Genomic DNA, 27,873 nt, shown 5'->3' with positions numbered 1-27,873 from the left:
AATGTTGTCCGGATCTATTGTCTCGGGCAGAATGTCATTCAGAGACCAGAGGTTAGAGAGCGGCGTATTGGGAACGAACTTAAACATCAAAGAAGCTGGAGTAAATTTGTGAGATTCATGAACCGCCGAATTCAAAGCAAAAGCTAACCAATGCAGGGACGTGTCCCACCTAGAATGATCTTCATGATGATAGGCAATAAGTGCGGACCTGAGATTACGGTTAACCCGTTCAGCCAGAGATGGTTGAGGGTAATAAGCAGATGTAGTTACATGAGAGATGGACAAGTCAAAACAGAATTTACGAAACAGATTTGATGTAAAAGCTTTAGCATTATCAGATACAATGTATTGGCACGGACCAAAAGAAGCAAAAATAGAATTTAGGCAAGTAATGGTGGACTGAGCGGTAGCCAGCTTAGTCGGAAATAACCAGGAAAATCTTGTAAAACCATCTACACACACAAAGATGAACTTGTTGGCATTACCCTTTGACTGGGGGAAGGGTCCCACATAATCGATATACAGGCGTTCCATGGGGCGCGACGCTTGATGAGAAGACAAAAGGCCTACTTTAGTGGACATGGTGGGTTTACTGATCAAACAAGATTTACAGGCTTTTACAAGTTCCCGAATTTCACCGTCCATACCTTTCCATATGAAAATTTCACGAATCTTTTCACGAGTTTTAAAGATTCCAAGATGCCCCCCCAATGGGGTCTCATGATAGTATTTGAAGATCATAGGTACAAGAACCGCTGGAACAACAACTTTCATCAACTTATCATGCCTCGAAGGGCAACATAGAACACCATTCCTCAGAACATAAGGGACAGCATGTTCCCCAGAAGAAAGGGTTTCCATTATCGGAGCCAGCGTCGGATCTTCACGTTGGTATTTCTCAATATCCCTAAAAAGCATGGGAGCATCTGTTAAGATGGCATTAACACCAGATAGTATGGACTCGGAAGGTGATGAACTGTCGACCGGTTCGTGGGTCTCTACGTCGTTATGAAACATACGGCTGAGTCCATCGGCAACAACATTTTCAGTACCTCTGATATGCCGTACATCGAATTGGAAGGCAGAAATACGGATGGCCCAACGGGCTATACGACCTGTACGACGCGGCCTACCTAAGACCCAGCTTAAGGCTTGATTATCTGTCTCCAGATCGAATTTGACGTGTTCCAGATAGAGACGGAACTTTTCTAAGGCGAATAAGACTGCCAAACCTTCAAGCTCATATATGGAGTACTTTGCTTCTTGAGCTGACAATGTCCTAGACGCATAGGCGATGGGTCGCCTCCCTAGTTCAGTCTCTTGAAGAAGAACTGCAGCTACTGCTGACGACGATGCGTCGGTTTGGACGATGAATTTCTTCGAGAAATCAGGCATAGCAAGTACAGGGGCATTACAGAGAGCTAATTTCAGATCTTCAAAAGCGGCTTGTTGAGAAGGTCCCCACTCGAATTTGATGCCTTTCCTACGAAGAAGGTTTAAGGGCGCCGCTCTATTAGCAAAATTAGGAATGAACTTCCTGAAGAAATTCACCATGCCAATGAACCTGGCGATACCTTTAATGTCCTTGGGAGGTTTAAAATCACGGATGGCCTGTGTTCTAGAATGATCGACTGCTACACCATCAGGTGACACAATATGCCCTAGGAATGACATAGAGGGCTTAGCAAAGGCAACCTTGGACAACTTAACAGTTAACCCAGCCTTACGAAGGCGATTGAGAACTTCTCGCAAATGGTCTAGATGTTCTTCAAAGGTTTCGGAAAATACGACGACATCATCCAAGTAGTGATATAAGTACTCAAATTTGATGTCGGAAAAGACCCTATCTAGTAGCCTAGTGAGCACAGCTGCCCCCGTGGGGAGCCCGAAAGGCACGCGGTTGTATTCATATAAATTCCAGTCCGTGGCAAACGCTGTAAGATGTTTAGACTCTTCGGCAAGGGGAATTTGATTATAGGCCTGATTCAAGTCCAAGATGGTGAAGAACTTGGCCTTACGAAACCATGAAAAGCAAGAATGAAGGTCGGGAAGGGGCACAGATTGCAACACCACCTTCCGATTGAGAGCCCTGTAATCAATGACAGGCCTGAAGCCTCCTTGGGGTTTCGGGACTAGAAAAATAGGCGAAGAATACGCTGACTTAGAGGGCCTAATAATACCATCCTTCAACATCTGATCGATGATTTCTTTCAGAGCCTTCATTTTAGGTGGAGATAGCCTATACGGTGGAAAACGGACAGGAATTGAATCCGTGACCTCAATTTTGTATTCAATAAGGTCAGTAACACCAAGAGTATCAGAGAACACCTCGGGAAACGACTGACACAGTTTCCGAATACTATCAGCCTGCTCCTCAGGTAGATGTCTAAGGTCTAACAACATCTCATCCTGGGTAGGCGAAATAGATGAACATGATCCAGAATTACACTTTAACAAGGGAATTCTACAATTGGACGCAAATTTGAATGTGCACGACCTACTCTGGAGATCGAGCACAAGACCAGTGTGAGAAATGAAGTCCGCTCCCAATATGATGGGGCAAGACAAACGCTTGGCCACAAACAATTTGATCTTCCATGTAAATTTAAAAACCCGAATTTTGACATGTAAGGAACCTAGAATTTCTAATGGAGATGAATTAGCCGAAACATATTTAACAGGAGATGAGTCATAGTCAGGGAGTTTACAAACAGATTTCAATTTAGAATACCAATCAGCCGAAATAATGGAACAAACACTGCCTGAATCTAAGAGAGCGGTTATAGGCTCGTTATTTAACTCAATCTTAAGAAAAGGAACAGGTGCGGGGGTATCCGCCGCAATCCTAAGACACTCTTTAGGGCATTCAAAAGATGAATTTGAAGGCTGGTCGTTCTCTGCATTTACAACCTGTTTACTAGGGGCTAAGTCTCGGGAAGATGGATTAGTCGGCTCAGCCGACGCCACTAGTCACTTTTTATTATTGGAATAGCTGGAATTTGCACCAGAAGTTGAGCAGGAGGGGGTGCTATTTGAGTTTGGGCAATTCTTGGCGATATGTGAGAAGGCCCCACACTTAAAACAGCCTTGTGATGACCCTGCTCCATTCCTTGTCCCACTTGACTTGATCAGAGGACACTTATTCCGCAGATGTTCGGGCGACCCGCAAGCATAACATTTACGGGGATTGACTGGTCGGCGAGGTGGAGGCCGAGTGTTACTAAAGGAAGGCGGGGGTTCTTTCGCGACACGCAAAGAATCGGCGTATCTAACTCCTTCCGCTGAGACGGCCAATGCTTCAAGTTCAGAGAAGGTTTGCGGACACGCCGCGAAACACAAATATGACCTGTAGGATGGCGAAATACCTTCTACAATAGCCTGCACAATCTGATCTTCAGGAAAGTGCAGAGCAAACACCCTAGTGTAGAATTTGATATCTTGAATGAAATCAGCCAAGTTTTCATCCAAGCGCTGTACACGGTAATAGTACTTCTGAATCAGGGAGGACCTGGCCCTAGCCGGGATGAAGTTAGCTAGCAAATGGGCATGGAAATCCTCAATAGATGATTGCTCGGCAATGGCTCTTACGATTTTATCAGAGAGAATACCAATAGCATACGGATAGATAATTTGCAAAATTTGACATGGCGAAAGAGAAAAAACCAGAGCATGATCCTGAAATTCCACTAGAAATCTTAAAAATGAAATTACATCACTGTTGGTGTTGACGGAAAACTTAGAGATACCTCTAAGCAACATTGCCAATGGATGAGGCAAGCTACTGAACCCAGGTGGCATAGTCGTTAAAGGTTTCAATGGCAAAGAAGTTAATTCCGAGCGGATGTTACCCAATGACGCACGGCGTTCAGATTCGTTGTTCGATGGGGCAGAGATAGTTTGAGCAGCAACGGTTATCCTATTGACTTCTCCCTGAGGAGGCTCTTCATCACTACCTACTTTCCCTGTGGCGGGTTGATCAGTTTTGGGAGGAACTTCGCCGGTTAGCAATTGAGTGACCTTATTAGACAATTCAGAAATAGTTTCAAGGAGCGTATTAGCGTCCTTCCTCTGAACGTCATTCACCTTTAGAGACAACAGATCATTAACTCTATTTGCAAAGTGATACAGCCTGCCTTGCACAGGCTTAATTTGATTAGGAGACGGATCGTTTTCATCAAAAAAGCTGACTACAGATGCTAGCCCAGTAATATTCTCGACGATCGTGGAAAGAGAGTCATCAATTTCTTTCTCTCCCAAATTGGGGATGGAAATGGGCAAATCAAGGGACTCTCTAAGCTTGTTGGTGTCGATTGCAACCGTGCCTCCAGATTGCACATTTCTGATAGTTAACTCGTATATCAACTCCTCTTTGCGCAAATAGTTAAGGAGGAGAACATCGCGAGGGCCGGGCATGATGACAGAACAATTTTGAAAAACTCAAAAAATTCCAGCAACTGAGACAATTGTTAGAGTTCGAATCAAAGCAATGTTTAGCCGTCAAAAGGGGCTAAATTGAGACCCATTCAACCACGCTCTGCAACCACTTGTTACCGTGTTTTAGCGGTAGGTAGAGGCGTAAGAAGGTGCGGGCGTGAATGGGTTTCAAACTACGGAATCAAAGTTAATGTAAAATTAATTTAAAATTTAACTAGGTTATATTTTCTTTTCAAAAACCAAGCAATAACAGACATGGCAGGTACAATGTAGCAAAACAAGGGGAGATACAATATTTACAGGTTTTGGGCTTCACGCCCTAACTTCAGCGATCAGCTCAGTTTTACCACAAACACAAGTTTTAACCGAGGGGCAGAAAACCCCATTCATCCCTAGGAGCCCCTGGCTCCGAATTACACAGAAAAGCCTCCACGAGGCATATGACACTCCATTTTCAAAAGAGCGATCCGCTCTTAAAATTTAAGCCTCTCAAAGGCCACACCAAACTCTACCTTCAAGCTGTCCTCTAAGGACGTATTCACAGGGGTAAAATACCCAACCTACAGAGGTCTATTACATGAAAAGAAGGTTGATTACATGACCTCTAAAATAACAATTTGAGAGGAGGCGATCTTGCACTCCTAATACACTTTGTTTTTTAAAACCTAATCTGGCTCAGGGCCGCTAACGCAAGGGCTAATCCCATACTACAGAGGTGACTTAGAGAAGAACACTTTACATTACATAAACGAAGAATAGTTTGAGAAAATAAGTTCACCTCAAAACAAATGTGAGTGGGAGCTCGAGAGGGTTAGCACTCTCTATCCCAATATGTAGCTTTACAAGAAAAGATGAAAAGAGTAATTACATTTTAGGAAAAGGTTACATGATGGAAATGCTTCGAACCCGCCGCGAGTGTTAAACTGCCGACCTAGCAAAAAAAGAAGTTATTAATAGGCCATTACCTGGTGTTGAACGGCTGAAGAAGAAAGAGGCGCTTCCCGCCTCCTGCTATGTACTTAATACACTGAAAGATGGAACAGAAGTGGCCCGGAGACCCCAAAATCAGCAGTTTATATCCTCTCGCGGAAGATTCTAGGCGTTAGGGGAAATAAAACACCCTCCCTCAAAGTTTTTATTGGCTAGGGAAAAGAAACCCCTACATAGAGGAAGAAGAAACACATTATTGGTGGAAAATTAATTAAAGAAATTCGGGATTGGCTAGATCCAAAATAAGGGGAAAAAGAGGGGTATACAGACAACTTAAACCATGACAGAAAGAAATTTAACAAAGAACAAACTCTTGAAATAAAAATTTCTCCAACAAAATAGTTCTTTGATTTCGCACTAGGTTGCACTATTGTAATTCTTCAGTAGTGTCCTCTAGAAGAGAAAGTTCACACTTCTTACTTCAAGCGAAACAAAAACACATCAAAAGTGACACAGTTCAAAAACTCAAAATTTTCCACGTGGTGACATCTTCTGAGAAAGTAGAGAATTAATAGAATAGATAAAGTTCAACCTTCCTCCAGAAGAGGAGTTTCAACTGGCGCAACTTTTAAATAAACGGTGTAGAGGTGTACCGCCCGGTACAATTATTATTATTATTATTATAGATGTTCTGGACCCAACAGCAAGATGCAAGACCGCTACTTGGCGGTAAATTACATCTGCTGCCATTGTCATTGTTGAGAATGTGACCAGCACCATTGTCGCGCGTAGGCAAGTGTGGGGTATTTCTGGCCATACGAATGACATACTTCCGTGCATTATTGACCTTATTATAGAGGTGAAAAACTGAACGGTCAATCTCATTCCTATAGTTTATTTCAAATGTGTTTACATTTTTATTTATATGCCAGGAGAAGGTACTGTAAACTAAGAACGTTCTGCGAAGGCAAAGATGGCTCTTGAAAACGAACCCAGGAAAGATTAAAAATGATCGGTTTATGATCAGAATAAGTACATCGAAAATCTACAGCCTGTTTCCAGTCATTCGACAAGGTCAGGAATGGAATGAATAAAGCCCCAATCTAGCGGCGACAATAGGAATTGTGCCGGCAGCCGAAACCTGTCGCACTCCTCTGGGGCAATGATTAATGGATGACAAATGAAATGAAATTATATTGGACAGTGTTGCTGGAATGAATCATGACAGGGAAAACCGGAGTATCCGGAGAAAAACCTGTCCCACCTCCGTTTTGTCCAGCACGAATGTCACATGGAGAGACCGGGATTTGAACCACGGAACCCAGCTGTTGGAGGCCGCCACGCTTCCGCCTGAGCAAAGGAGGCTCCTTATAAATACATTATGAACAGTAAAATCAATTTGTCTCAACTCCTTTTACACCCCACCGCCGTTATGTTTATTTACCCCCCCCCCAAAAAAAAACTAAAAGAAGGCGTGTTTCTTTATGTTTAAAGGAGATTCTAAACACCATTGTTTACGTCTATTACCTTCAGTTTTCAGATTAAAATAATTCACTTTTTTCACTTTCACACTCCTCCCCCCTCAAGTGAATTTTCTTGCAAAAAATACTTGTTTCCTTAATACCAATTATCACGACTGTAACTTCTTCAGTTTTTAATTTATGTGTCCTCATGAAAGGAATTCAACTCCTTTTCACTCACGCCTCCCAAGATGAATCCCCCCCCCCTATTAAACGGGCTTTTCTTTGTCTTTAAAGGAGATCCAAATACCAATTTTCACGTCTGTAGGCCCTAACAACTTAAGTTTTTATTAGATGTGAGTATTCTCATACAATTAAGTCAATTAATTTTTCAATACTTTCACCTCCCCCCATCCCCATTCATTGGATTTTCCGAGAATTCGTGCTTCTTTACTTTTAAAGCAGATTCCAAATATCAAATTTCACGTCTGTAACACCTTCCTTTTTGCGATATCAGTATCCTAATTAAAATAATTCAACACCATTTTCAGTAACTTTTAACCCCCCCCCCCTTAAGTGCTATATCCGAAAACTAAATATTCGCGTTTCCTTATTTTTATAGAGATAAAAATACCATTTTTCACTTCTGTCACATGTTATGTTTCTTGAGATATACTGTATAAATTCTCATTTTAAAATTTAACCCCCTTTTTAGTTCCCCTTCAGAGGAGTTTCCAAAAACAAATCGCCTGTGTTTCTCTAGATTTACAGGAGATTCCAAATATCACTTTTTACGTCTGTAACATTCTACGTTTCTCAGGTATTCTTTAGATACTGTCTTTCAAAAAATTCACCCAAATATGTCACCCCTGTTTAACCGCCAATAATTGGATTTTCAAAAAACAAAAAAATACGTGTTTCTTTATTTTTAAAGGAGATCCCATATACAAATTTTCAGTTCTGTAATATCTTCCGTTTCTGAGATATATGTATCCTCATTAAAGACATTCAGCCCATTATTCACCCTTTTACACGCCTCCTATTGGGATTTTTCGAAAACAAAAAATGCATTTTTCTTTATTTTTAAAGGAGATTCAAAATACCAATTTTCACATCTGTAAACATTTAAAATTTTAAGATGTAGATACACTCATTTTAAAAATTCACTCCCCTTTTCACCCCCCATTATTTGGATTTTCCAAAAACGAAAAATACCTGTTTCTTTATTATTTTAAAGTAAATCCCAAATACCAATTTTCAGGTCTGTAATACCTTCAGGTTCTGAAATATAATTAGCCTCACTAAAGGCATACCACACATTTTCACCCTTTTCCACCCTTCCTATTGGGATTTTCCGAAAACAAAAATATACTTGTTTCTTTATTTTTAAAGGGGATTCCAAATACAAATTTTTTACATCTCTAAACTTTAAAAGTTTTTTTGATATAGATACACTCATTTTTAAAATTCACCCCTCTCACCCCCACCATTAATTATATTTTCCAAAAACAAAAAAATACGTGTTTCTTTATTTTTAAAGGAGATCCAAAACACCAATGTTCAGGTTTGTAATATATTCAGTTTCTGAGATACAGTATAAGTATCCTCATTAAATGCATTCAACCCATTTTCACCCCTTTCCACCTTTCCTATTGGGATTTTCCGAAAACAAAAAAATACGTGTTTCTTTATTTTTAATGGAGATTCTAAATACCAATTTTTACATCTGTAAACTTTCAAAGTTTTGAGATACAGATACACTGATATTAAAAATTCACCCCCCTTTTCATACTCCCATCAATTGGATTTTCCAAAAACAAAAAAATTCGTGTTTCTTTATTTTTAATAGAGATCAGTTTCTGAGATATAAGTACCGGTATCCTGATTAAAGGCATTCAACCCCTTTTTCACCCTTTTCCACCCCTCCTATTGGGATTTTCTGAAAACAAAAAAATACGTGTTTCCTTATTTTTCAAGAAGATTCTAAATACCAATTTTTACATTTGTAAACTTTTAAAGTTTTGAGATATAGACTCACTCATTTTAAAATTTAACCCCCCCTTTTCACCCCCTTAGCGACGGAATATCCGAAAACCCTCTCTTAGCGAGCACCTACATCTTAATATGAATGTATTCCCAAAATTTCATTTCATTATGTCCAGTAGTTTTGGCTCGGCGATGATGAATCAGTCAGTCAGTCAGTCAGTCAGTCAGTCAGTCAGGACAAGCTATTTTATATATATAGATTGGTGGGGGAATTTCCACTTCTGCAGTTCATAATTTCTATTAATCTCTAAGGTACATTCTGCCAAACAACTAAGCTTTTGAAGATATTAGTAACAACACCCATGACTACTTCAGAGCCTGAGAGATGTTTCTCATCACTGAAGAGGATCAAACAGAGCTCGATAGCTGCAGTCGCTTAAGTGCGGCCAGTATCCAGTATTCTGGAGATAGTAGGTTCGAACCCCACTGTCGGCAGCTCTGAAAATGGTTTTCCGTAGTTTCCCATTTTCACACCAGGCAAATGCTAGGGCTGTACCTTAATGAAGGCCACGGCCGCTTCCTTGCCACTCCTAGCCATATCCCGTCCCATCGTCGCCATAAGACCTATCTGTGTCGGTGCGGCGTAAAAGCAACTAGCAAAAAAAAAAAAAAAAGAAAAAAGAAGAGCATCAAGACCTTCCTGCGGAACACCATGTTACAAGAAAGACTAAGTGCCCTCGCAATGCTTTTCCGTTGAGAAAAAGATGGTCTCCAGCATGGAGGGGTTCGACGCCAGGGTGATCGACAAATTCTGTAGCAAGAAGGAGCGACGTATGGACTTCATTTACCATCACTGAGTGAGTTTTTCTGTATGTTTGTAAATATTTTTATTTTGGACGGGGGGGGGGGGGGCGTGGAAATGGGTTACGTTACAGCACACAACTGATTTTATGCACCAGCCGCCACTGCCACCATCACTATCCAGTCTCTGCAATCATTGCACACGGCACTGATGTCAATATACGCTCACCCTTTCTACGTTGCTCGTTATCTTCCAGTAACGCCGGGAGCTCTCGCGCTGTGCCCTTGAACTGGGCCAAGTACCCATCAAGTGCTGACCCCAAGAAATTAGGAGAATAACTAGAAGAAAAACAAGACAACTAATTGGCTTACGTGACCAGCGTTTAATTTTTCTTTCTTTTTTTCAACTTGATTTACGTCGCACCGACACGGGTAGGCTTATAGCGATGGGACAGGAAAGGGCTAGGAGTAGGAAGGAATCGACCGTGGCCTTGATTAAGATACAGCCCTAGCATTTGTCTGGTACGTAAATGGTAAACCACAGAAAACCACTTTCAGGGAAGTTCGAACCCACTATCTCCTGAATTTCAGCCGATAGCTTTTCTTTCTTTCTTTCTTTCTTTCTTTCTTTCTTTCTTTCTTTCTTTCTTAATCTGCTTACCTTCCAGGGTTGGTTTTTCCCTCGAACTCAGCGAGGGATCCCACCTCTACCGCCTCAAGGGTAGTGTCCCGGAGCTTCAGACTCTGGGTCGGGGTATACAACTGGGGAGGATGACCAGTATCTCACCCAGGAAGAGGGAAGGAAGCGGCCATGGTCTTAAGTTAGGTACCATCCCGGCATTTGACTGGAGGAGAAGTGGAAAACCGCGGAAAACCACTTCGAGGGTGGCTGAGGTGGAATCGAACCCACCTCTACTCATTTGACCTCCCAAGGCTGAGTGGACCCCGTTCCAGCCCTCGTACCACTTTGCGAATTTCGTGGCAGAGCCGGGAATCGAACCCGGGCCTGCGGGGGTGGCAGCTAATCACAGTAACCACTACAACACAGTGGCGGCTAAGCCGATAGTTACCCGACCCAAACCACGCAGCCACACTCTTGGTGGGAGAGTTTACAACTCGAACAAAGTGGATTGTTGGCAAGTGCTGTGTGACCTCAATACGAACTTGAAATAGCGTAAAATAGGCAGCCCTATCGGAATTTGGGAGTGTACCAATTCATTCTTCTTGGCATTCGACGGGGGAAAGGCCAACTCAGTGTCTTGTTATTATGGTATTGCACAACAGGCATGAGTTACGTTGAGTTTACTTGGCGCCGTGGCTTAGTGGGTTAAAGCGCCTGTCTAGTAAACAGGAGATCAAGGGTTCGAATCCCTCCGGTGCCTTAGCGGATTCTTTTACTTGATTAGTGAAGCTTAAACAAACTACGGTCAAACTTTGTACATATTCTTAATTAATACAATGTGCGAGGGTAATTTTCTCGTCGGTGTACCTATAGTGTGTTAGGAAACTAATTAGCCTTTTTTCTTAATATTGTCATTCTTTCTTAATCCGTTTACCCTCCACGGTTGGTTTTTCCCTCGGAATCAGCGAGGCATCCCACCACTACCGCCCCAAGTTCAGTGTTCTGGAGTGTGAGACATTAGGTCGGGGATAGAACTGGGGAGGATGACCAGTACCTCGTCCAGGGGGCCTGACTTGCTATGCTGAACAGGGGCGTTGGTGGGGGATGGGAAGATTGGAAGGGATAGACAAGGAAGAGGGATGGAAGCGGTCGCGGGATTAAGTACCCTCACAGCATTTGTCTGGATGAGAATTGGGTAATCACGCAAAACCACTTCCAGAGTGGCTGAGGTGTTAGTCAAACCCACCTCTACTCAGTTGACTTCCCGAGGCTGAGTGGACCCCGTTCCAGTCCTCGTACCACTGTTCAAATTTCGTGGCAGAGCTGCTCCATCATAAAATACTTTTTTTAGGGATTTCATAGAAAATTGTGGATGAAAATATTTATCATAGCGTTATGCAGATCTGAAACATACTGTAGCTGAGTTGACTTTGATGAAAATCCAAATTAAAATTTTTTAAAAAAATATGTTTTCGCCCGGGATCGAACCGGGGACCTTCCGCGTGTTAGGCGGATGTGATAACCACTACACCACGAAAACACATACCGGCATGTGAAAGTTCTTGTAATAGATCTGACGCAAGTCGAAGTACAGTAACTGGTTCGTTGTTTGTGTGCAAATTAGGCCACACCTTACGTTACCTATTCTCATGAGGTTGTGTGAAAAAGGCGAAACTATTATAGGATCTTACATGCAAGTTTATATTTTCTTTCCTTCTTCATCTGTTTACCCTCCAGGATTGGTTTTTCCCTCGGACTCAGCTAGGGATCCAACATCTGCCGCCTCATTGCAGGGTCCTTGAGCGTGCGACTTTTGGATCGAGAGATACAACTGGGAAGGTGGACCAGTACCTCGTCCAGGCAGCCTCACCTTCTATGCTGAACAGGGGCCTTGTGGGGGGGATGGGAAGATTGGAAGATATCAGGTGGAGGGTCACCCATCCATTAGGTAACCACGCCCGATGTTGCTGTCATAACTATTAGTTGTAAAATTTTGCATAAATGTTGGGAGGTAAGTTCGGGTAGTCAGAGTGGATGATGGTGCTGCGGGGGGGAGTGGGTTAATGATGAGGGCTAGATGAGGAGTTAAACGTCTTGGTGCAGGGCGGGATTTGTACAGGGGGTAGATTAGTTAATGATTAGCTGACGACTTGGTAGAGGAGCCTGGTTGAGGGACGAAAATAACTGGATGAGGAGCAAGTTGAGAAGGGTGGAGTTGTCGAGACTTGGCAGGGCGGGATGTTGGGTAGGGGAGGGTGCTGGGTTCGAGGTGGAGGCTATGTGATATTGAGGCTGTGGGGAATGGTTGGAGTGGGTGGTCAGGTGTTGTGAGTGTTTATAGTGAGCTTTAATTGCCTTCTTTAGGAAGGGACAGCCAGGGTAAGAGGCAGCGTGACTGCCTTCGCAGTTAGCGCACCTCGCCTGTTCCTTTGGTACCTTACAGACAGTGTGGCGGTGGGGACCACCACATCTGTTGCAGCGGGTAGCTTCTGAGCATGAGGCCGCAGAATGGTTCAGTTTCAGGCAATTATAGCATTGTGTAATGAGTGAGGGGGGGGGGGGGCGAGGGCGTGTAGCTGTTCTGGAGGTGTTGGATGTTTGTGCGGGTTTTGACTGGGCGACAGGTTTGTTACGCCTGCTCCCAGTTTGAGTCTGTTTGTTTAGTGTGTCCTTACCCGGTTGTGAGATTGAAGGGGTCTCACTTCCGAGCTCGAAGATGGTGGGGAGTCATAGAGTGGTGATGGTGAGTTAGTGGATAATGTTGTCTGATGTTCAGGTGGGAGCGTAATATCGGATTGTGTGAATCTGGAAATCCCGGGGGGAAGACGGGAGAAAAGAGTTTGGCAGGATTTGTGGTTGGTGAGTGGGGTAGTTTGTGTTAGTTGGTAGGTGGTCTGGGATGGGGTGGGAGGGAGAGGAGTGGAAGTATCAGGTGGGATAGAAAGATCTGTTTGAACGGCCATGTCGTCAATTTCGAATGACTACTTGCACATGTAATGGAACACATTGCAAGGTACCAGTTGGGTGGCGATGTCGTACCAACCCTCTTTGTCGTGCGCGAAGATGAGGACATAGCCATTCTCAAGTTCCTGGAGGAGCTGGATATGGTGGTAGACAGGATCAACGGCTACGGATATGTTTTCATGTTGTCTGTGTAGTTTGTCGAGGTGGGCAGGGTAGATTGGGATGATGAAGGGGGTGATTGTGGTATTTAGTGTTTTGGAGCAGTAAAACAGAGGGGTTTGGTAACGGGACTTGGACTTGGGCGGTGGTGGTTTGGAAACTATGGACGGTTTCATGGCTGGAATTATCGGGGTCCCAGCTACTCAATCAACCGGGTATTCAGGCTCAGCAATTGGCCCCGTGTTCGCCAGCCAACGGTCGTAATTTGAGCGTAGCAAGGGTGTCATCCTTTTAGTCGCCTCCTTCGATAGCGGATATCGTGAATGTGTTCAATCCGTCCACCCAAAATGGGAAGGAAAACACGAAGTAGTACAGTAAAAAAGGTTATCAGTCAACGTAAGCACGAAATACATGAATGCTGTTAATAAATGTGCAGTAACAAGCCTCTGAAAGGATTCTGCAACGGTAAATAAGTAACCAGTCCAAGTTAGTTTTGTATGTTGAGTCCTCACGACTGGATTTCCAGCGGTTTCACGCGTCTACTGCCATACGAACCTCAAAGGCGACTTTTAAAAGTTTAGGAGATCCGTGATAAATCCTAAGCAATCGTGTGTATTGCAGAGTTACTCTTTCTGATCTATATTCTTTATTTCTTACTCTGTTTATCCTCCAGAGTTGGTTTTTCCTCGGACTCAGCGAGGGATCCCACCTCTACCGCCTCACTGGCAGTGTCCTGGAGCGTGAGACTTTGGGTCGGAGGATACAACTGGAGAGAATGACAAGTACGTCGCCAGGCAGCCTCACCTGCTATGCTGAACAGCGGCCTTGTGGGGACATTGGAATATTCTAAGAGATAGACAAGGAAGAGGGAAGGAAGCGGCCGTGGCCTTAACTTAGGTACCATCCCGGCATTTTCCTGGAGGAGAAGTGGGAAACCACGGAACCCACTTCCGGGATGACTGAGGTGGGAATCGAACCCTCCTCTACTCATTTGACCTCCCGAGGCTGAGTGAACCCAGTTCCAGCTCTCGTACCACTTTTCAAATGTCGTGGCAGAGCCGGCAATCGAACCCGGGCTTCCGGAGGTGGCAGCTGATCACACTAAACACTACACCACAGAGGCGGACTGCATCTATATTGATATTTCAGAATCAGTAAGACATTAAATATGCCGGTGCTAAAGATCGTACACAGAAAACAGTATTGCTAAATAGTCAACAAATTTTCAGGCACCGGTTGACTGTTCCTTTCACTACTGCGGCACCTGCCACTAGTTTAAAACATGAGCGGGAAGAACTCATTAATTCCCAAAACGGACAATAGCGTTATTACGTGCTCGTGGGGCAGCCAGCCGTCTGGAAGCCCTCTTCGATATTTCCTGGAAGAGGGGAATGATTTAGACCGGAAATTTCCAAGTTGGCCTGTGGGCCTGCTACAGCCTCTCCTTCTATCGTGCCTTTCGTCCGGTGACCAGCTGATTTTCTGGAAGGCGAAACTCGACCGTTCTCATTCTGACTGCTCCCTGAAAATACCAGGCATATACAAAGGGCACTAGGAAAGTTTTGCAATGTGAGTGAACGCTTAGGACTTTTTCAAAATAATTTCCATCACACTCAATACACTTTTCCATACGTCGAAACCAGTCACTGAACCAACTCTGCCACTTTTCTTCGGTTACATTTTCACACTCTTGATTCCATGCTGCCAAACGCTCCTGGTCGGCTGCTAAACGCTGCCCTTTCAGCTTCTTCTTCACTTCTGGAAAGAGTGCGAAGACACATGGACCAAGATCAGGACTGTATGGAGGGTGATCAAGCACAGTCAACGCTGATCTGGCAAGAAAAAACATTGTTACATTAGCACGATGTGCTGGAGCATTGTCGTGATGCAAGAACCAAGTGTTGAGAGCCGTGAACTTGGACGGAGCTGCTTGAGACCATGGATGACCTGAGGCAGACAAGTCTCACTGTACCACTTCGCAGTAACTGTCCTTTGTGTTTCTAGCACAACCCGAGTCAGGATGCCCCGTTTAGTGAAGAATACTGCAATCATCCTTTTCTTCACTGACCTTGACTTTCGCACGGTCACAGGAGTACCCTCATCTTCAAACAGCCACACTTTGTTCTGGGATTTTGTTGGAACCTCGTAATAATAAAGGTAAGTTTCGTCATCTGTGGCGATGCTATTGACTGTTTATATCGGACAACAAATGCTTATCCTTCTCTGCAAGGTCGAAACAGGAGCGTACGACGAATATAGTTTTACCTTAAGCGTGAGGCAGTAAGAATAGCTGCGGCGATGCCGCATTTTGAGAAACATAGAAAACGGATATAAAATTGTTGGAGGCGAAGGGTTTCGATCCCGACACCTCTCGCATGCTAAGCGAGCGCTCTACCACCTACTATGGCCTCGCATGCACACTTTCGCTCTAAATTTACCTCTCATAAGGAAACGCTCTGCAACCGTCAGATTTGTAATAGTAAGCTTATTGTATTAAGTAGTTTTAACAATCTGTTGTTTATCCACATTTGTAAGTTCGAAGTTGGAGGCTACCTGATGTAAAGCAATAAAATATGTACCTTGTGTTTATGTCCGCGTCTGTGGTGTAGTGGTTAGTGGGTTTGATTCCCGATTCTGCCACAATATTTTAAAAATGGAACGAGGGCTGGAACTCAGGTTCGGGAAGTCAAATGAGTAGACGGGATTCGATCCCTGTTTTCCGCGGTTTCCCACTTCTCATCCAAGAAGAATGCTGGGGTCGTACCTAACTTGAGGCTACGGCCGGTTCCTTCCCACTTCCTTGTCTACCCTTTAAAATTTTCCCATCCCCAAAAAGGCACCTGTTCTCCATTGCAGGCGAGGCCGCCTGGGCGAGGTATTGTTCCTCCTCCCCAGTTGTATATCCGGCCCAAAGTCTCACTCTCCAGGACACTGCCCTTGGGGCGGTAGAGGTGGGATCCCTTGCTGAGTCCGAGGGAAAATCCAATCCTGGATAATAAACCGATTGAGAAAGAAATGAAAGATTGTATTTATTGTAAATTTGCCGGGCGTCGTGCGAATCAATATGGCGGCTGCGCATATTTGCTGGATTCCACTCTGGCAGCGTACTGGCAACTGTACTCGTTGCTTCTACCGTATGGTTTTTACGACTTCTAGTACTACGAAACCTTTTCGTTCCTCCCCTGAAGGGGGCGGCGAGCCTCTTAGACGGTTACACGTTCTCTCAGGCAAGGAGATTTGTTACGGTGAAGGAGATGTGCGGAGAAGGTGAGGGGGTGGGCGGCCGTGGCCTATACTACGAACTGTCCCGCCATTCGCCTTAGTACACGAGAATGAAATATCACGCAAAAACATTCTCTGGACAGCCGACGGGCGAGGCCAGGCGAGAAATGCAGCACTGTGCCCCAGGCCCGTCTCCCGAATGCAGAGGCGTAGAGCCACGGTAGAGCCGTGACCACTTCTCCTCTGCTCGGATGGCCGGTCAGAGTACAGAGCTTACGGGACAACAACCCACTCTGCATCTACCGACGTTTTTGCAACTTGCTCCCACCCTGAGCGCTATCTAGTACGGAACGCTATAGCAAAATACGTCAACATTGCGGGCTATCTAGTCCATAACATTCGAGCGACAAACATCTACCTTTAGCGCTCTCTACTCCAGAACGCTCGAGCGTACTTCCACATACAGCGCTCTCTAGTTCAGAACGCTCGAGAGACAAACTTCTACCTTCAGCGCTCTCTAGTTCAGAACGCTCGAGAGACAAACTTCTACCTTCAGCGCTCTCTACTCTAGAACACTCGAGCGACATACTTCCACCTTCAGCGCTCTCTAGTTCAGAACGCTCGAATAACAACCACCTTCAGCGTTATCTAGTCCAGAACGCTGGAGGTACGTACTTCCACAGCGACCGCTATCTACCGTAGAACTCTCGAGGTGATTATATTTGTTTTCGAGCTTCTACCCAGACGCTATCTAGTAAACATAGACTGTCAGTAGCCTACTGTTCAACAGGCAGGGCCTTGAACATGACGATATGTACGTAGGAGGTCGATCTTTCCGGAAAGCAGAAGATATTGCTATAGTTGAAACAGAGTGGTAGGGGGGCATAGCTGAGCATGCGAGAGGTACAGGTATCAACACCCGGCGCCTGCAAAGAATTTCATTTTCGCTTTCTAAAACCTTTTATGTGTCCGCCTCTGTGGTACAGTGGTTAGTGGGATTATGTGCCACTGATGAAGGCCCGGGTTCGATTCCCGGCACTGTCACGAAATTTGAAATGTGGTACGAGGACTGGAACGGGGTCCACTCAGTCTCGGAAGTCAAGTGAGTAGAGGTGGGTTCGATTCCCACCTCAGCCATCCTGGAAGTGGTTTTCCGTGGTTTCCCACTTCTCTCCTCCAGGCAAATGCCGGAATGGTACCTTCCTCCCCTCTTCCTTGTCTACCCCTTCCAATCCTCCCATCACCCACCAATCCCGCTGTACAGCATAGCAGGTAAGGCCACCTGGGCGAGGTACTGGTCATTTTCCCCAGTTGTATCCTCCGACCCATTGTCCCCCGCTCCAGGACACTGCCCTTGAGGCGATAGAGGTGGGATCCCTCGCTGAGTCCGAGGGAAAAACCGAACCTGGAAGGTAAACAGATTACGAACGAACGAATGTCGTAATTCGACCTTTTCAAGAAGGTAAGCACCAGCTGGTTGAGAATGCTTAATACAGTACTATTCCAAAGGCGTACTGTTCCGAAGCTGACGGCTGCAGGGCGAACGTTTCTGAGAGCTAAATTGAGAGCATGTTTAATACAGAACGTACGCATTTTGGGGGGCGTACCTCAGCTGGTAGAGCGCTCTCTTAGCATGTGAGAGGTACCTTGATCGACATCCGGTGCCTCCAAGAATTCCTTTTTTGCTTTTTACTTTTGCTGGGAGCGCCTATTATCGTAGGAAGTAATCTCCTACTACCCAATTCCAATGGTGAAACGCCATTCGTCGAGTTCCACGGTACGTATGAAATCACTGACCGGAACTATGGTCGTAATATCGAAAGGTGCATTCTTACACTTCTTCTGGGCGGGTAAGGTTGCCACGGAAACATGCGCGTGCCCACTACGTTTGCCATAGAGATAAACCTGCTGTTCAGATCGAGTTGATTGGAGTTGCCAAACCTCTCACTTCTGAGCGGTCTGAGCCAAAACCGAGAGAAAGGAGAACGGAATAAAGGAGTGTGGCAACTCAATGCATTCGCAAGTGCAATGCTCCTCCCTCCAACCCTGTCTTTCAGAATTATTCTTTAAATATTGCGAGTATAGACCACGCAACTTGAAGATCAAAGTGTCAGCATAGCACTGGCAATCAACAGGTCTCTCCACAAGAAAAGCTCGACAACAGGAGAACTTTACCAACTTTACCAAAGATGAGAAAAAAAGACAAGTTATTACCTGAATTAAGCAAACATGTAAAACAATGTTCGTCGTTTCCTCTAACTTCGAACTTACAATGGCTGATAAGCACCAGCTGACTGGCATATGCAATCAACACCATCTGGTTAAAAACACTTGATACAAAGGCGTACTGTTCCGAAGCTGACGGCTGCAGGGCGAACGTTTCTGAGAGCTAAATTGAAAGCAGGAACACATGTTTGGGGGCGTAGTTCAGATGGTAGAGCGCTCGCTTAGCATGCGAGAGGTACCGGGATCGATACCCGGCGCCTCCAAAATTTTCATTCTGCCTTTTTGCACCTCTACTGTGTGCCCATAACTGCAGTAATTCATCCCGTACTATATCATGCTAATAGTAAAACGGTGTCCGCTTGCCGTCCTGTTTCGAACTTATAAGCACTTATAAAGCACCTATCTCGCAAATACAATCAGCACCGTCCGGTTGAGAATATCTGGTGTGATATTATTCTGAAGGGATAGGAAACTATGTGTTAATGTGGTGGAATACAGTGAAGTGTGTGGTATATGAGTTGCAGCAAAGTTGGACATAGCTCAAACACCCAGTCTCCGAACCGAAAACATTCATCTTTACACTAAAATCACCAAACCCGGCTAGAAATCGAACGAGGAGGATTGAAGGTCAAGATGCTGACCATTCAGCCATGGAAACGAAGATGTATTTAATCAAACTGCTTGATGTCTAAATATCTCTACATTTTATATTTATATGATTATGGTGTAGTAATTTTATTGTAAAAATATAATATCTTATCTTCTTATCTTAATCTGTTTACCCTCCGTGGTTGGCTGTTCCCTCGGACTCGGCGAGGGATCCCACCTCTACCGCCTCATGGGCAGTGTCCTGGAGTTTCAAACTTTGGGTCGGGGATACAACTGGGGAGAATGACCAATATCTCACCCAGGCGGCCTCACCTGCTATGCTGAACAGGGGCCTTGTGGAGGGATGGGAAGTTTGGAAGGGATAGACAAGGAAGAGGGAAGGAAGCGGCCGTGGCCTTAAGTGAGGTACCATCCCGGCATTTGCCTGGAGGAAAAGTGGGAAACCACGGAAAACCACTTCCAGTATGGCTGAGGTTGGAATCGAACCCACCTCTACTCAGTTGACCTACCAAAGCTGAGTGGACCCCGTTCCAGCCCTCGTACCATTTTTCAAATTTCGTGGCAGAGCCGGGAATCGAACCCTGACCTCAGGGGGTGGCAGCTAATAACGCTAACCACTACACCACAGAGGCGGACCCAGCTTTATCTGCCACTTATTATTTCCAAATCTAAACAATTTTCGTTCCGTTTAGGAGTAGTGGGAAACGTGCCGTTTTATAAGAAGCATAACAATGGCTCCAATTTTTAGAATAAGAATGTGTGATTTTCAAATTAATTAAGATTGGCAACTTTCGAGAAAGTGATGACATCTTTAGCAGAAGTGAATGTTTTGCTATAAATTTCAACCACGATGATTATCATCATGTGCTAAAATACTGACTGGTAGTTTAACAACATTTGATCCGCCCGTCACCAGCTAGAGGAGATTCGCCGTTACCGATTTAGTTTAAAAAATCAGTAAATTCCATTTTGTGTGGTTTTCCCGGATACTTTTTTGTAAGCGGTGCATTTTGAAGAAGGGACTAAGATGAGAGTATTTCATGCAATTATAACAAATAATTGGTGACAAGCATGTGGCAAAACAGGCAAAACCTTTACGGAACCTCCTCCAAGAAAAGTAATTTTCCCATCAGAAGGAATGTTACTTGTGACATATTTTAGAAGACGATTCACACATATTAATGAATGACTATTTGCGAATGGGGCTTTCTTCCATATTGAGCCGTGCTCATCGAATATCGGCAGTTGGTTTGCAATTAAATTTTAATCCAGACACCGAGCTCTCATTTAAATTTGGAGGAATTTTTAATGTAATGAGCATTGTTCAACCACCAGGGTAGCAAACAGCGGCTAATCCGGTCCACGAAGTTCAGCTGACCAGGAAAACGCCTGACTGCGCATTCGTTCTTACCCCCTTCCACCTCTTCTATCGTGCCACATGCCTCAGGGCTCTCACTATTAAGGCGGCCTTGAATTGTTGGCGAGCGCTTTGGCCAATCAGAATTCTACATTTTTCGTTAACAGTTTAGAATATTGTCCGCCTCTGTAGTATGGTAGTTAGTGTGATTAGCTGCCACCCCCCGGAGGCCAGAGTTCGATTCCAGGCTCTGCCACGAAATATGAAAAAGTTTTACGAAGGCTGGAATGGAGTTCACTCGGCCTCGGGAGATCATCTAAGTAGAGGGGGTTCGATTCCCACCTTAGCCATCCTCGAAGTGGTTTTCCGTAGTTTCCCACTTCTCCTTCACCCTAATGCCGGGATTATATCTAACTTAAGGTCCCGGCCACTTCCTCCTCTCTTCCTTTTCTACCCCTTCCAATCTTCGCCCCTCCCCCCACAAGGCCCCATTTCTGAATAGCGAGTGAGGCCGTCCGGGCAAGGTACTGGTCCTCGTCCCCAGTCTTATCTACGACTCAAATTCTCTCGCTCCAGGACATTGGCCTTGAGGCGGTAGAAGTGGGTTACCTCGCTGAGTCCGAAAGAAAAAGCAATAACGAAGGGTAAACGGCTCAAGAAAGAGAAGATAATTTCATGCTTTTAAAGACACTTCGCAAATAAACCGCCCAAGAACTTTCATCAAAATATTTTACGCTGCCAATCGGTTTTGCCGTTCTCTAAACCTCACGGTCACAAAAATCAGCCTAGTCTTTTAAATGCCGAGATATAAATGATAGCTTTTGTGTAGTATATGATATTTAGGAAATTTTCATACTGGCTGTGTAATTATGTAATTAATTCATAGGCCTACTGTGTATATTTTTATTGAGTATGGTATTATACCTATATACTATGTGTACAGTACTAAAAACTCATGCCGGGCTGAGTGGCTCGGACTGTTGAGGCGATGGCTTACTGATCCCAATTTGGCAAGTTCGACCCTAGCTTAGTCCGGTGGTATTTGAAGATGCTCAAATACGACAGCCTCTTGTCGGTAGATTTACAGGCACGTTAAACAACTCTTGCGGGACAAAATTCCGGCACTTAGGCGTCTCCGAAAACCGTAAATTACTTAGTGTGACGGAAAGCAAATAACATTATAATTAAATACTCATGAACCTTTCTTTTGTCCAACTCATTGGCTGAATGGTCAGCGTTGAGGCCTTCGGTTCAGAGGGTCTCGGGTTCGATTCCTGGCCTGGTCGGGGATTCTAATCGTGTTTGATTCATTCTTCTGGCCCGGGGACTGTGTGTTTGTGTTTGTTCTAACACTTTCCTCTTAATAATCTAACAACACACTACAGTACCAACCACCACAGAAACACGCAATAATGATTACATCCTTCCATATAAGGTTGGCGTCAGTAAGGGCACCCGGCAGTTAAACAGTGCCAATCCATATGTGCGCCACAGTTCGCATCCGCGACCCCACAAGTGTGGGAAGCGCTATAGAAAAAGAAGACACATGAACCGTTCTTTTATCTTATAGGCTATGCCTTCGTAAAAAGTCCCATTATTCTTTGCTCTAACTTGCAAACTTGTGATACGTTTGAGCTAAAAACCTTTTGATATTATACTAGGCTATTTGATAGCATATTTCCGAAACTTCTACTTTGAGTTTTAAAATTTTCTGCGCTGTGGAGTGGGTGTTATTACGACTACAATTCTTGCATGAAATTGGTAAAACGACGAGATAACAACACCGAAATGCCGTTCAAAATCACTGTTTCTCGTAGGAATTAACAGGCACTGATTAAATGGGCAATATGGCGAAGCGCGCAAAACTTGGCTTCAGTGAGGGAGTGCGCTGGAGTCAGAGGCTGGAGTTCGCACCGCCATTATTTCGTGCTCTTTGGGTAGAAGCCTCAAAGAGTGCTCCTCCACCAAAGTCCAGCCGAAGTTACCGGTGCCTCACGTACAGACATTATCCCTCAACCCAATGCAAAGTTGAGACGCCCAATTGCGGCCACTGTACATAAAACCACTCTACCTCTATGTGTCCTAATACATACAACCTCCTCGTTGCAACACCTGCGGGGATCAGCTTCCTAATTATGCACACCGCCATAAAGCACGTCCCAATCCGCCCACGACAAACAGAAACTTGTGGCACCAGTAAAAACAATTGATACACCCACCACTTCAACTCGCTCAGTGTTGTGTAACCGAACGAGTTGGCCATACGGTTAGGGTAGTGTAGCCATGAGCTGAAGATGCTTCTCTTGCTTTCCCCTTTTCACAGCCGGTAAATGTTGGGACGATAACTTAAATAAGCCCGCGGCCGCTATCCTCCCAATACTAGCCCTTTCCCGTCCTTTCGTCGCCGAAAACCTTCGATGTGTTAGTGCGACGTTAAACCGCAAGCAAAAAAAAAAAAAAAAAAAAAAAGCTTGTTAAAAAAGTTAATGTCGCCCGAGACCCAGCAGATCGCTATGGGGAAACTCTGCATTCGGGAGGCAGAGGGACGCGTCCCCACCGTCGGATGTCCTGAGAATGGTTTTCCGTGGTTTTCTATTCTCCTGCACTAAGGTAAATGCCGAGACAGATCTTTTTACGAGCCACGACTGCCACCTCCTCACCTCGCTTGCACCTTAAATCACCGCTTCAAATCTCCTTGGCCTGAGAGAGGGCGTAACCCTCTAGGAGGCCCGCCTAACACCGTCAGGGTACGGAATGAAAACATTTTAATAGTCATATAACCCTGTAAGTGATCCCCTATACCCCTTCAGGGTGCAGAATGAAAGGCAAAATCAAAATATTAAAACTGTCGTTCTAGTGTTCTGGACTAGATAGGTTGATGTATGTTGCTCGGACTTCATTTCACAACGCTACGAACGTTAATCACTTTAAATTTTAGTATCATCCTGTATATTTTATAGTCCATCAACAGTTCCCACACCGAAAGAGGGGCCACAGCAGTGATTTACTGTTTAAAAACGTGAACCACCAGATGGACCTATTTTAGTAAAGTATCGCCTCTGGACATCTCCACTCTCGGAGCTTCTACGTCTCCTCCTCTTCTTCGCTTCAGGGTCTCATCCCTGTTTCCTTCGGGGTCTGTTGTCAATCCGTATGGGTGGGTTTCTCTCTCAACGAGAGCTGTGTCTGCTGGGTGGGTTGAGGTTTGCCCCCAGACCTGCCAGGTGTTCTGTCTCTCTACCCCAGTAAACAGCCGGACTGGAAGAGCTGCTCCGTACACATAACACTAGAGACCTTAATGCTGCAATCTTACAAGCCCTGTGTTTCTGTTGGCAGTACAATAACAACAAACACTACCACAATCACTATCCAGTATCTGCAATCATTGCACAGGGCTCTGATATCAATATACCCTCACCCTTTCTACGTTGCTCGTTATCGTCCAGTAACGCTGGGAGCTCTGGTGCTGGGCGCTTGAACTGGGCCAAGTACCCTTGCATCTTAAATCACCGCTTCAGATCTCCTTGGCCTGGGAGAAATTAGGACAATAATTAGATTAAGATACAGCCTGGTGCGTAAATGCTAAAACCACAGAAAACCACTTTCAGGGAAGTTCGAAGGCACTATCTCTTGAATTTAAGCCGATAGCTTTCCTTTTCTTTCTTAATCTGCTTACCCTCCAGGGTTGGTTTTTGTCTCGGACTCAGCGAGGGATCCCACCTCTACCACTTCAAAGGCAGTGTCCTGGAGTAGAGCTGGGAACGTTAGGAGCGGAGCGGAGCAGTTGTTTTCGCTCGTCCTCCGGAGACCTCCGGTAGTCCTCCGATTGAATTCACGGGCGGAAAATTCAAATGCTATAATGTGGGCAATGTTGTAACGGTGATCTTAGGAGAAATACAATTTAAATTTCATTACTAATTCCACAGATGCATGTGTTCCCCCACGTTTGTCATCCAATGCTGAAGTCGTTTCAAGATCGCCGCATTATTTGTTACGCTATGAACAACAGATTTTGATCTGCTGACATTCAGTTGCAATAGGTGCAGGTGGATAGAATACTGTAGATTGAATATTGGCACATATAATACCATTGCAAATGCATTTACAATATTATTAATAGTAAAACAGTTTAAGCAATAAGTATATTCCAGTGCATGTAAACATGTATTATATACGATGCTCTTACATTGTGTTATACGTGTAGCTCATTTATTACGGAAAAGTACGTCCGGCTCTATGACTTAATGGTTACCGTGCTGGCCTTTGGTCACAGGGTCGATTCCCAGCAGGATCGGGAATTTTAATTTTAATTGGTTAATTTCGCTGGTACTGGAGCTGGGTGTATTTGTCGTCTTCATAATCATTTCATCCTCATCACGACGCTAGGTCGCCTAAGGGTGTCAAATAAAAAGACCTGCATCTGGTGAGCCGAACTTGTCCTCGAACACTCATCATCATTATCATCCGTTTACCCTCCAGGTTCGGTTTTTCCCTCGGACTTAGCGAGGGATCCCACCTCTACCGCCTCAAGGGCAGTGTCCTGGAGCTTCAGACTCTGGGTCGGGGGATACACCTGGAGAGGATGACCAGTACCTCACCAAGGTGGACTCACCTGCTATGCTGAACAGAGGCCTTGTGGAGGGATGGGTAGATTGGAATGGATAGACAAGGAAGAGGGAAGGAAGCGGCCATGGTCTTAAGTTAGGTACCATCCCGTCATTTGCCTAGAGGAGAAGTGCAAAACCACTTCGAGGATGGCCTAGGTGGGAATCGAACCCACCTTTACTCATTTGACCTCCCAAGGCTGAGTGGACCCCGTTTCAGCCCTCCTACCACTTTTCAGATTTCGTGGCAGAGCCAGGAATAGAACCCGGGCCTGCGGGGGTGGCAGCTAATCACACTAACCACTACACCACACAGGCGGCTAAGCCGATAGCCACCCGACCCAAACCACGCAGCCACACTCTTGGTGGGAGTTTTTATAACTCGAACAAAGTGGATTGTTGGCATGTGCTGTGCGAAAATGACCTCAATACGAACTTGAAATAGCGTAAAATAGGCCGCCCTCTCGAAATTTGGGAGTGTGCCAATTCATTTAACTTGGCATTCGACGGAGGAAAGGCCAACTCAGTGTCTGGTTATTATGGTATTGAGCAACACGCATGAGTTACGCTTACGGTCCTTGGCGCCGTTTCTTAGTTGGTTAAAGCGCCTGTGTAGTAAACAGGAAATCGAGGGTTCGAATCCCTCCGGTGGCCTAGAGGATTCTTTCACTTGATAGTGCATTTACTTGAATCTACGGTCAAACTTTGCACATGTTCTTAACATAATTAATACAATGTGCGTGTGTATTTTTCTCGTCTGTGTACCTATATATTAACTGTGTTAGGAAACATTCAAATCCGTTTACCTTTCGTGGTTGGTTCTTCCCTCGGAATCAGCGAGGGTTGTCACCTCTTTCTTTCTTTCTTTCTTTATTAATCTGCTTACCCTCCAGGGTCGGTTTTTCCCTCGGACTCAGCAAGGGATCCCACCTCTACCGCCTCATGGGCAGTGTTCTGGAGCTTCGGTTACGTCTCAAAACTCACGAGTTTCAAACTCACAGGCTAAAATTCGTGACAAACAGTATCAAAACTCACGACCACGAACTGGTAGCTAAAGTAAACATGCTAATGAATCTCAACATTCACGACTCCGGACAGCAGGTGCTTGCGATGACCGCAGGAGGGATGAGGTGCGCGGTGACTCACGCTTCCCTTACGACAGGCAGGGGATACTGTGGACGTTATTCTGCCACCCCAACCTACAGGGGAATAATAATGGCTGGTGAATGAAAGAGACCGAGGTGTATTATTATTATTATTATTATTATTATTATTATTATTATTATTATTATTATTATTATTATTATTATTATTATTATTATTATTATTTAAATATTTTGCTCTTGTCTTAAGGCTAATATAATGCATATTTTACCTTTCACATACATTTATAATAATGGCATGTGGCCCTCGTTGAGGTCTTGTGCAGGTCTATAGATGACGGCGTATAGGTGACCTGCATGTCTGTGAGGATGAGGCCCTACCTAAGATGAAGTATAATGCTGAGGGCGTTACGAACACCCAGTCCCCAAGCCATAGGAATTAACTAATGAAAGTTAAAATCTCTGACCCGACCGGAAATCGAACTCGGGACCCCTTGGACCAAAGGCCAGCATGCTAACAATTTACGCATGCAGCCGGACGACATAAAATTAAAGTAGGTATATTGCCCTCTGCTAGTTAAAAAAAAAAATTTAAATAAAAAATAAAAAAACCTGTCACTTGGTGGTGCTGGGGCTTAGTTCCATTATGCGTCCAGAAGGCGGCATTTACATGAATAAGGAATGTTATTTATTTATTTGCTAGTGGCTTTACGTCGCACTGACACAGATAGGTATTATGGCGACGATGGGATATGAAAAGCCTAAGAGTTTGAAGGAAGCGGCCCTGTACTTAACTATAAGGTACAGCCTGGTGTGCAAATGGGAAACCACGGAAAACCATCTTCAGAGCTGCCTACAGTGGGATTCGAACCCACTATCTCCCGGATGCAAGCTCACAGCCACGCGCCCCTAACTGCACGGCCAACTCGCCCGGCGAATTTTATTTAGAGATATTATACATCAAGTCACTTAATTCACTCATTTAGTTTCAACACTTGGGGATTCATTTGAAAAGAAGGCGTATTTCTATTTTTCGTAAGAGTTCATCTATTCGCTTATTTGAATAGATTGTCTACCCGACACACTTAAACCGAAAAGATATTCCTGACGCATCCGATTATTATATGCGATATAACTGAATGATATAGAAACTCATTCGATTATTTAAATCGATTATTCATTCTATCATTTAAATAATCGGATGGAAGTTATTCTATTATTAAAAGTATTCCAATATCCCATTACTAAAAGGATGGACATTTATCCATTCAAAGAAGAAGTGGCCCTAGTCGTGAGTTTTGTTTCTGGCCCAGGTGGAGAAACCTGTTCTTACTAATCCTCTTCCTGGAATTCGTGAATTTTGGAACTCGTGACTTTTGAGACGACACGGGCCAGA

General features: G+C 44.5%; 3 non-coding genes across 3 annotated transcripts; 2 read left to right on the top strand and 1 right to left on the bottom strand.

Annotated features, from left to right (window-relative positions):
* Positions 1 to 10,919: 10,919 nt before the first annotated feature.
* On the top strand, positions 10,920 to 10,993 carry TRNAT-AGU (transfer RNA threonine (anticodon AGU)). Its single transcript has one exon. It is a non-coding gene; the product is annotated as a tRNA-Thr (tRNA).
* Positions 10,994 to 11,700: 707 nt separating this feature from the next.
* On the bottom strand, positions 11,701 to 11,773 carry TRNAV-AAC (transfer RNA valine (anticodon AAC)). The gene has a single exon. It is a non-coding gene; the product is annotated as a tRNA-Val (tRNA).
* Positions 11,774 to 18,994: 7,221 nt separating this feature from the next.
* TRNAA-AGC (transfer RNA alanine (anticodon AGC)) lies at positions 18,995 to 19,067 on the top strand. The gene has a single exon. It is a non-coding gene; the product is annotated as a tRNA-Ala (tRNA).
* Positions 19,068 to 27,873: the final 8,806 nt, after the last annotated feature.

This window comes from Anabrus simplex, chromosome 3 (genome assembly GCF_040414725.1).
Source record: "Anabrus simplex isolate iqAnaSimp1 chromosome 3, ASM4041472v1, whole genome shotgun sequence".
Taxonomy (NCBI): domain Eukaryota; kingdom Metazoa; phylum Arthropoda; class Insecta; order Orthoptera; family Tettigoniidae; genus Anabrus; species Anabrus simplex.
Note: the sequence above shows the minus strand (reverse complement) of the source record. Positions and strands in the feature narration are given on the sequence as shown.